A 9,942-nucleotide genomic window follows, 5' to 3' on the forward strand; every position below is an offset into this window, starting at 1 on the left:
CAAATATATTATTATAATTGATTCAAATTTTGATAATTATCTGAAAATATGTTTTCACATTATTTATTATAGAATAAGCTAACTCCTTAAAATAATAAAAATAGTGTTATTCCATCCGGAGGCACTCTACAACCTAGTATAGGGTAGATGTGTAGGCATATAGGATACATGTGTAGGTGTAATGTAAATATGTAAAAAAATTTAAATGTAAGCTTAATTAAAAAATAATAGAAATCTCCCCTGATTGGGGTGCAAGGGAGTTCGACGCCCATATGGGGTTGATTGGCATGATTGAGCGAATAAATTCTTGGGACGATGGGTGGTCTCTCCCATGCCCTCGCACACTCTTCCGTCTTGATATTGTGAAGGGTCATCGATATTTGAAAATCCATGGTGTGAAGGTAGGCAAACCTCAGCATCTACAGGTGGTGGGAGTGCACGTCGATTTAAGAACATATGTTCGGCTTTTGAACTGGTCTCTTCAGAATCTAAGGGAGCCTATGTTTATTGTTTGTAGGTTTGTGGCACCTAGAACGTGGAGGACATATTCAGATGCTTCTCGTCTCTACTTGAGTTTGGTGTATACATTTTGGTCTGCCTAAGCCGCTTCCCCATTTGACCTCTGTATAGAGGGTTGGCTCTCAAGCACAGGAAGGTTCGAGAAGGCTCACAAAGGGTGATCTAACTCTGGTCATTATGGTGAAGAATCCTCCTCGCTATGGGGCCTCACATCGCAGTGGTGGAGACCGCAGGAACTAGGGTGGTAAAGGAAAATAAACTAGCTCATCTTCTGCTCGGACTCTGCATCAGCGGGGTAGGAAAATGAAGGGACCACGACCCAAGTGAAGCAGTTGATTGTGACATGGGAGGCAGAACTGAATTTGAAAGTTGAGCTCCAACTACCAGCAGAAGATTGGAGTGATATGATCCCTGACCCTATTCATACCCGTAGCCGCCTCAATATTTATAAAGAGTCCGTCCATATCTTTGGCTTATGAAATGTATTGTGGTCAAAGTTATGATTTCATCCCTCAACATCGCAAAAAATATGGATTCAGATTTGGGTCTCATAGACATTCAGAAAGAGGTCCAGCTAACTCAACTTCAGATGTAGCACTAGAACGCCCGATTGGGTTACATCAAGTGACATATTCCATGTCTGCCACAATCTGAATTGCCAGGTTCAAGTGCAAAAGATCCTGCTCTGGTGGAATCGTCAAATGAATAGCTACTGGAAGTCATGCCTGATAATTTTGTCTTAAATTTTGTTGTATATGTCAGGTAGCATTTATGTTTATATTTTTATGCTTACTAGTTGGTTTCCAGATTATAGGTCTTATAAGGATTGGTTAGACAGACTCAAACTATTTATGTTTTAGATGGCTTATAATGTGGTCTTGTGGCCAAGAGACCAGGTTTCCACTTGGCAGGTTTTATGTTTTAGATGGCTTATAATGTGGTCTCGTGGCCAAGAGACCAGGTTTCCACTTGGCAGGTTAAGGCCACCGAACGATTTACATAATTGTAACATGCCTAATTATTGAAATGAATGAATGGAAAGGTACTGCTAAGCTTAAAAAAAATAATTAAAAAATGTTAAAAATATATAGTGGATGAGTGTAAACATTTAAATGTTGGCTCAATTAATAATAAAAAGTTAAAAGTAATGAACAAAAAGTTAAAAGTAATAAAAAAAGTTAAGAATAATATCTACATGGTATGAGTGTCAACATTTAAATGTTGCCTTAATTAATAATAAAAAAATTAAAGCAAAAAATAAAATAAAGTTCAATTTGTTATATTTTGATTTTGTTATTAACTTGTGAATATGCTTTGTTACAATACCATGGACCAATACCATGGATTGCCCATAAACCATAACTTATTTCACATTTTTTTTAACAATATGCCAAGATTCTTAACCATGGATATTATTAACTTGTAAATAAGTTACAATATCATGGGCCAACACCATGAATATTAATACCAAATGCCCAAAAAACATAACTTATTTGACAATCAAAATTAGTAAATATACTTTGTTACAATACCATGGGCCAATACCATGGCTTATGAGTACCACATGCTCAAAAAACATAACTTATTTCAGAATCTAAATATTTTATAACAATATGATAAGATTCTTAACCATGGATATTCATCCCCACTTTGTCATTGATATTATGAACTTGTGAATATGCTTTGTTACAATACCATGGGCCAATACCATGGCTTATCAATACCACATGCTCAAAAATCATAACTTATTTCACAATCAAAATATTTTATAACAATATGACAAGATTTTTAACCATGGATATCACTCGCACTTTACCATGGATATTATTAACTTGTAAATAGTCTTTTTTATAATACCACGGCTTATTAATACCACATGCCCCAAAGCGATAACGCATTACACAATCAAAATATTTTATAAATATTTTATCTTAATTTAATTTAATAACATTTTTTTTTTTAATTTAATCTAAAAGGTAAAAGGTTATAATTACTTGTGTGATATATCTAAACCCTCAATCCTCACTACTACTGGAAAATATTCTCATAGAAATTAAATCAATGATTTAATAAAATTAAAAATGAGAATACTTTTATATATAAAAATGTGAAATTTATATAATATAAATAATACTATGAAGAACCAACATAGATCCATCTTAATGAAGTAAAGTGGCTAACAATAACAAAGAAAAAATATTACATGATTCTTTTAAGTTTTCATTATTGTATTTTCTTTGACATGATTGATACAAAATATAGGTTTGATATTTTTCAACCAATTGAGTTTTTAATTTAAATAATTTATTAAACACAATGCAATGGGATCAATTTAAGAGAGAGAGGGGGAGGGGGCTAAGAGGGGGTGGAGAATGAGGGAGGGAGATAGTGACATAGCTGGAGGGTAGAGAGAGAGGGAGGGGGTGATAGGGGGAGATAGAGGGATGTGGGAAAGAGATGAAGGAAGAGAGAGGGGAGGGGAGAGAGAGAAGCAGCGAGGGAGAGAGAGAGATGGACTTGGATGAGAGAGATGGACTTGGATGGGTGAGAGAGGGAGGAAAGAAAAATTAAATAGAGAGACAAAGGTGGAGAGAGAGGGAATGACAAGGGAGAGATGGGGAGAGAGTGAGTGAGAGAGGAGAGGAGGGAAGAGAGAGAAGAGGAGAGGAGAAAAAAGGGAGAGAAACGGAAGAGAGAGAGGGGGTCTACAGAGATGGAGTGGAGAGAGAGAATGTGTAACATCTCCTCGATAGCATCCAATATATTGTTTCTTTTCACTTAATTATTTACCAGGCATAATGGATGCATGTTGTAGGTTGGATGCATTTATTTGTCTTAAGGCTTTAAATTTCCTAGACAAGGAAATTAAAAAAAAAACAGTAACACCCAGTAAAATACTAAACACAAAGGAGTAACATTTGATCTAAGACTTTTGTGATCCATAATAATATTTGAAGAAGCTTTCGAGGAAATCACATAAGAATTGATTGAGGGTAATGAGGTTCATCATTGGGAGTAAGATTCTACTAATGAGGTTCACCATCAAGAGTAACATTTCTTGTAATGTAAGAATACATAATATAAGATTCAATAATGTAAGATTCAACTTAGATTCGTGTATATCATTCCATACATATGTTGACTTCACTTCTGATTAGCTTACATTCATTGTTATATAATATAAGGGTTGTTAAGTTATTATTTCAACGGATTATATTAGTCCTTGCTATACTGGTTATACAGTTGACTAAACTTGGAGTTACTTCATGTGGGATGCCAAGGCACTTTTTCTTTTATCGCGTGGCTTCAATTTGGTATTCCTAATATGGTATAATGCTTATTTTTTTTTACAGAAACGGTTATGGAGTGTTTATATTAATCTTGGCCTGAATGCCGAAAATCTGATTACATTATGAGTTTCTTTGCCCTGATGTATCTCACTGCTAAGGGTGAGAATGCAGCTGAGACTTGCAGATTTCTTCCTTGGAAAGGCACCCATAGAGTCGATTTCAGAGATTTTCCCCCACTTGAAGATACAAACAAATTTGTTTAATAGCAGACAGTAGAACATGGCAACAATCAATTTATGGAATGGGTTCCCATGATTCTTCTTCATCTTTCAACTTGACCCCGACAGAGAGTAGGGCAGCTTTATTGGCTTCGATGTCCGCCTTTTTATTATGAGTTCTCAACACATGGTAGTACTTCAAGTTCTGAAAATTGTTTTCCAAACCTTTGATCCTAGTAATCAACCTTGCTAGGTTAAGGTCCAAAACTGGAGTATTGGAAACCATTGCATTTATAATGACCTGGGAATCGCCTATAACAATTGCTTCATTTATGTCCAGATCTTTGAGGATCTTGAGTCCTTGGAAGAGGGCCAAGGCCTCAGCTTGAATGCTGGTAGAATATCCAAGTCCCCAAGCATAGGAGAGAATTTTTTCCCCAATTTGATTTAGAACAACACCTCCTGCACCAGCTTTGCCCGGATTTCCCTTTGCTACTCCATCAAAAAAGAGGAAGTGCCTTGCTTGCGATTTAAGCCAATCTTGAAAGTCGTTCTCAGGTTTCCTTATTTGCCAATCTTTAATAGTAGGGGCTTTTCTGGCTGCTGGATGAAATTGAAGTTCTAGAGTTGATCCCCATGCAATGTCCTGTTGACTGAGATTGGAGTCATCTTTTATATCAGTCAAGCACTCCTTTATGTGGCATTTAATCTTGGCTTCTAAGACTTTGTGGCTCTGCTTTGTATTTCTAAAAATTCTTCTGTTACGTTCTAGCCATATCTGCCAACAGATAATCTTTGGGAGGACAGCCCATGCTGATTTAATAATCAGGTTTTTAGGGGGTGAACCTGGATATCTGTTTGCCCATTTAGAGAAAAGTTCAGAAGTGGAGCAAGGAAGTGTGAAATTAGGATCCAAATCTTGGATAAAGAAAGACCAGATCTGCCTGGAGAAGCTGCATTCTAGAATTAGATGAACTGTTGTCTCTGCATTTTCATTGCACAATGAGCAGATGGAGGGGCCGTGGAATCCTTTCCTCTGCAAGTAGTCATAAGTTAAGATTTTTCCATGACAGAAAAGCCAGGCAAAGAAGTCCACCTTGGGCCATGAAGACAGTCGCGAGACACCTTGCCAAGGAGCTGGGTTAGGGGGAACGTATGGCCTCTCATTCAGTTTAGCGTACCCCAAGGAGACTGCGTATCCTTTGGCTTTCGGCCCCCAACCTTTCACATCTCTTTTCCTCGAGTGTGTGGGCGCCAATCCGTGCAGGGAGTCGAGCAGCGTGGTCCATTCGAAGGTCAGATTATCCGGCACCTTGATACGTTTCCAGCCTGCCCAGACCAAGTCGTTCCAGCATGAAATATCCCACAGCGTTCGCAGTTCCTCTCTGTCCATCTAGCAGCGCAACGAGCTGATGGAGGCTCTATCTTCTATAGGTTCCTTATTCATGATTTTGTCCATCTAGATGTTGATTTTTTTCCCGTTTCCTGGGATCCAGTAAGAGTGAGCGATAATGAGAGGGGTAGCTATGGCATATATTTTGAGAAATGGAAATTTTGGCAGATGGATCACGTTTTCTAAACATCTGGATCTTGTTCCCCTGAAATATTTTTTCCAGAGAGCCTTTTGGGCCCAGCCAGGATTGGGCGCAATGATCCTCCAAATGATTTTTGCAGCCATTGCCACATTCTGTTGACAAAGATTTTTAAAGTTTAGACCACCCTCCCACAGTGGCTTGGAGATGGTTTCCCAACTGATAAGGGGGATCTTTTTTTCATTCTGTTTTCCTCCCTTCCAAAAGAACCTCCGTATGTACTCCTCCATTTTTTTTAGAATGGTTGCCGGAGCGAGAAGCCCAACGAATTGAAATAGAGGCAAGCTGGTAAGCACTGATTTAATTAAGACTGTTTTGCCAGCAGTATTCAGCCAGGAGTATCCCCAGGCTTGAATCTTAGCCTTGAATTTTTCCAGCTGAGGGAGCCAATCTTTGCTTGCAAGTCTCTTGTGAGATACAGGGAGGCCCAAATATTTAAAAGAAGACCAAGAAGTGGAAGCTGCAAAGCCCAAACATCTAGAAATGGCAGATAGCAGTCTGGGCGTAATATTCCAGCTGAAAATGTGGCATTTGCTCTTATTAACAACGCTGCCTGAGGCCTCACTGAAATCATCCAGAACCGCTTTGAATTTTGTGGCAGAGGAGATAGAGGCAGGACCCAAAAGCAAAGTGTCATCCGCAAACAAGGCATGATTAATATTTTTGATCCCTCTTGCAATACACAGTCCATTAATTTCTTGGTCTTGCATCTTTTTGTCTAGCAGGAAGCTAAGAACTGAGGCTTGGATGACAAAGAGCAGAGGGGATAGAGGACACCCCTGCCTAAGTCCTCTCGAAGCTTTAAAAAAATATGTGGCTCTTCCATTAACAAGAGGAGCAATCCATGGCTCCGAGACACATGCCCGGATCCATTTAATGAAATTTGCTCCAAAACCAAACTTGCTCATAACATTTAAAAGAAAGCTATGATTTACTCGATCAAAAGCATTTGCTAAATCAAGTTTAATCACCATACCTTGCTCTTTTCGGAGGAGACTTGAATGAATTGCCTCTTGTACCAGGATGAAGTTGTCCATGATCTGCCTTCCTTGGATGAAGCCTCCTTGATTCTCTGGAATTATTTTGGGAAGAATGAACTTCAGTCTATTTGCAATTACTTTGGTGATTAATTTGTACCCTGTGTTTCATAGGGAAATCGGCTAGAATCTGCTGAAGTTATTGGCACCTTTTTCCTTGGGTATGAGGGCTAAAAATGCAGAATTAGTACTGCCTCCTATTTTCTGTGTATTTTGAGATTTTTGAACCATTTTGAGGAGGTCCTTTTCAACAATCGGCTATCAAGCTTGAAGGAATCTAACAGAGAAACTGTCCAGCCCAGGGGTCTTATCAGGGTCCATATCAAAAAGAGCCTTTTTGACTTCATCTTTAGTGACTTTGGCCTCAAGAGATTCATTCATTCACTGAGTAATTACAAAGGGTATATTATCTAACAAATCTGAATAATGGCTTGGATCCTTGTCTTCACTATACAAGTTTTGGAAATGAGCAAAAGCTGCTTTCTTTATGTGATCAAAATCCTTATGGATATCGCTCTCTTCTTTAATCTCTGAGATGGTATTGAAGCATTTCCTTGCCTGGGCTTGTTTGTGGAAAAAAGCAGTGTTCCTATCCCCTGCTTTAAGCCAGAGGTTACGAGATTTTAATCTCCAATACTCTTCTTCAGCTAAGCAGGCTTTGTGGTAGCGCTGTTGCAACTGGGCTTCTTGATCTAATAAATCCTTTGTGAGCATAGCGTTCTCCATACCATTTTGATGGGAAACAAGAGCGGCTTTAATGGTTTTCCTTTCTGTAGCCGGATTGGACAGCGTTTTGGCCCATCTTTTTAGAGCTCCTTTCACCCTTCTGAGCTTTTCCTCCCAAATATAGAATGGTGATCCTTTAACTGGCTGATTCCAACATTCCTTGATAGTTTGCATGAAGTCTGGCTCCTTTACCCAGAGAGGGCTGAATCTAAATGGAATAGGACCCAGATCAAGGTGAGCTAGGAGTTCTAGCTTTATGGGCTTATGATCAGAGATGCTGCTAGCAAGAATATGCATTCTGGGCTCTAAACCTAGCAACAAATAGGAACTTTGAATAATAAATCTATCTAGCCTGGCAACAATGTGTCCAGGTCCCACTCTTTTATTAGACCAAGAGTACTTACCGGAAGAAGGTTTGATGTCCAGCAAGTCCCAGTCTTGCACTATGTCCTCCACCCATTCCCTTGCTGGGTCTCTAACTACGCTGCCTCCCCTTTTTTCTGATGGATGAAGAGTGAGGTTAAGGTCAACAACAATTATTATATTTTCCAGGTTTGTCAAATCTACTTGGTGTCTTATAGAGTCCCAACAGTCTTTTTTTCCACAACATTGACTAGAGAGTAAACATTGAATAGACAAAATGTTTCCTTAGTGTCCAAGTTTTTCATTTTCAGCAACAACCAATGAGTATTCCTAGCCTCAAATAGGAATGTAAATTTATAGCCGTTCCAAAGAGTGCCTATCCCTCCTGAGGAACCTCAGGTAGAGATTGCTCTTGCTTCACTTTTATTCCAAAGTTTCTTGCTTGCTTGAAGGAAGACTATGTCTTCCAGCTTTGTCTCTTGGACGAGAAGTAAGTTTGGGGTTTTTGTCCTGATTAGGTTTTTGATGACTTCTTCTTTAGCTTTGCTCCCCATACCTCTGCAATTCCAGGAGATGACCTTCATTATTTATGCTTTTGGTGGGCTCGCTTGGAGCCTTGTGGCAGGTTTTTCAGTATCTTAGGCTTTGAGGCTAGCATTTTTTCCAAGGTTGGTTGGCTACCCTGAAGTTTCTCTTTGTAGGTCTCCTGCTCCCTTTTTTCCCTGTCAGTTTTCTGGCCTCTTGTAGATCTTCTTACCGAGGTATGGGACTCTCCTATTTCTCCTTCCTCTTCTAATTCTTCCGTTTCCTGCTCTTCTTCCTCATCTTCTATAATCATACCTTTTGGGTCTTCAACACTTGTTCCTTTGTGGGAGGCTGAGGGAGTACCTTTGCTTGTGGGAGTTGTTTTTTGGGCCTCGATCTCCTGAGTAGCTTCTGCCTCCTTTTGAACCTCGCCCTCTTGTGTGTTCTCTGGTTGCGAACTCAGGGGATCGTACTTATTTTCTGGAGTGGGTTTGATGGGGATCTGCTGGACAGTGGCCTGATGGGTTCCTTTGCCATTAGGGCCTCCCTACTTCTGATTCTTGGGATAGGGTTTGGATCGCTTGACTTGATTCCATCCATCCTCTTTCCCTTGCACAACCTCATTGTTGGTCGGGTAGCCTCTAGTGAAATGGCCATAAACCTGGCATTTCTGGCATTTGAAGGGCAGCTGCTCGTAGTCCAGTTTCTGCATATGCATCCAGCTTCCGTTCTTTATTGTGATGGCCTCTGGTAGTCCCACCTCCAGATCTACTTCTACATAGATCCTGGCACAGTCATACTGGTCCTTGTTGTTCGCACGATCTATAAATTTCCCCAGGGCATTTCCAATGTGCCTCAGAGAATCCCAATTCTAGCAGTGCACTGGGAGATTTGGAAGCCTGACCCACAGTGGGACTGCTTTGGGCACATCTACTGCCGGATCAAAGTCCGGGGTCCATTTATTCAAATACAGACCCTGAGGGCCCATGAAGTAGGGGCCATTTTGGAAGATCAGGTCTTTGTCTTCTTTTGATGTGAATTCGAAGAGGAAGTATCCTCTCCCCAGAAAGTAAGAGGTGACACTTTCTTTGATCAATGGCGCCCAGTTTCTGTTGACCCAGCTTTCAGTGGTTTTTGGGGACGGCCATAGCCCAGTGAACTGACCGATGAGAGCCCGTTCAGCCAATGACAGGGAAACTTGGATCGGGGTTTCTAGAGGGAGGGAGATCACAGGAATATCGTCCAATCTTTTAACAAATTTCGTAGCTTCAGTATTTTTCTTCTTTGGCAGCCCAGCCAAGAGCCTATTGAAAGCCTCAAAAGGCGAGATCAGTGGAGGAGGCGGAAGAGACACCTGGGGAGTGCCCAACCCCTCCATGGTTGCAATCCCTGGGATCGGGCCTATCAGCTAGCAACTCGATCCATGAAAGTCAGGCTGCAGCAAGAAGTGAGGCCTCAGGCGGACAGGTTCGCAGGAACCAGGCCAACAGATGGCGGGGGCTCGCTGTTCGCAACTCGCGTAAAGTGCATATCTCGGTTTTTGAAGGGCCGAGGGTTGTAGAGATCTGTTAGGTTCTAATCTTTATTTTATTCATATATTATTCTTGTTTGGTAGACCCTCGTGTTTTAAAATATCTCCTATATGGTATAACGCTTATTACTCCACCATTCT

General features: G+C 40.3%; 1 pseudogene; it reads right to left on the minus strand.

Moving 5' to 3' along the window:
• The window catches only part of LOC149151014 (SART-1 family protein DOT2-like), a 63,033-nt pseudogene extending 57,613 nt beyond the window's left edge, over window positions 1-5,420 (minus strand).
• Window positions 5,421-9,942: the final 4,522 nt, after the last annotated feature.

The sequence above is a fragment of the Pinus tabuliformis genome, chromosome 9, assembly GCF_031772625.1.
Source record: "Pinus tabuliformis cultivar Carrire ecotype Pingquan chromosome 9, CPIR1, whole genome shotgun sequence".
Classification (NCBI taxonomy): domain Eukaryota; kingdom Viridiplantae; phylum Streptophyta; class Pinopsida; order Pinales; family Pinaceae; genus Pinus; species Pinus tabuliformis.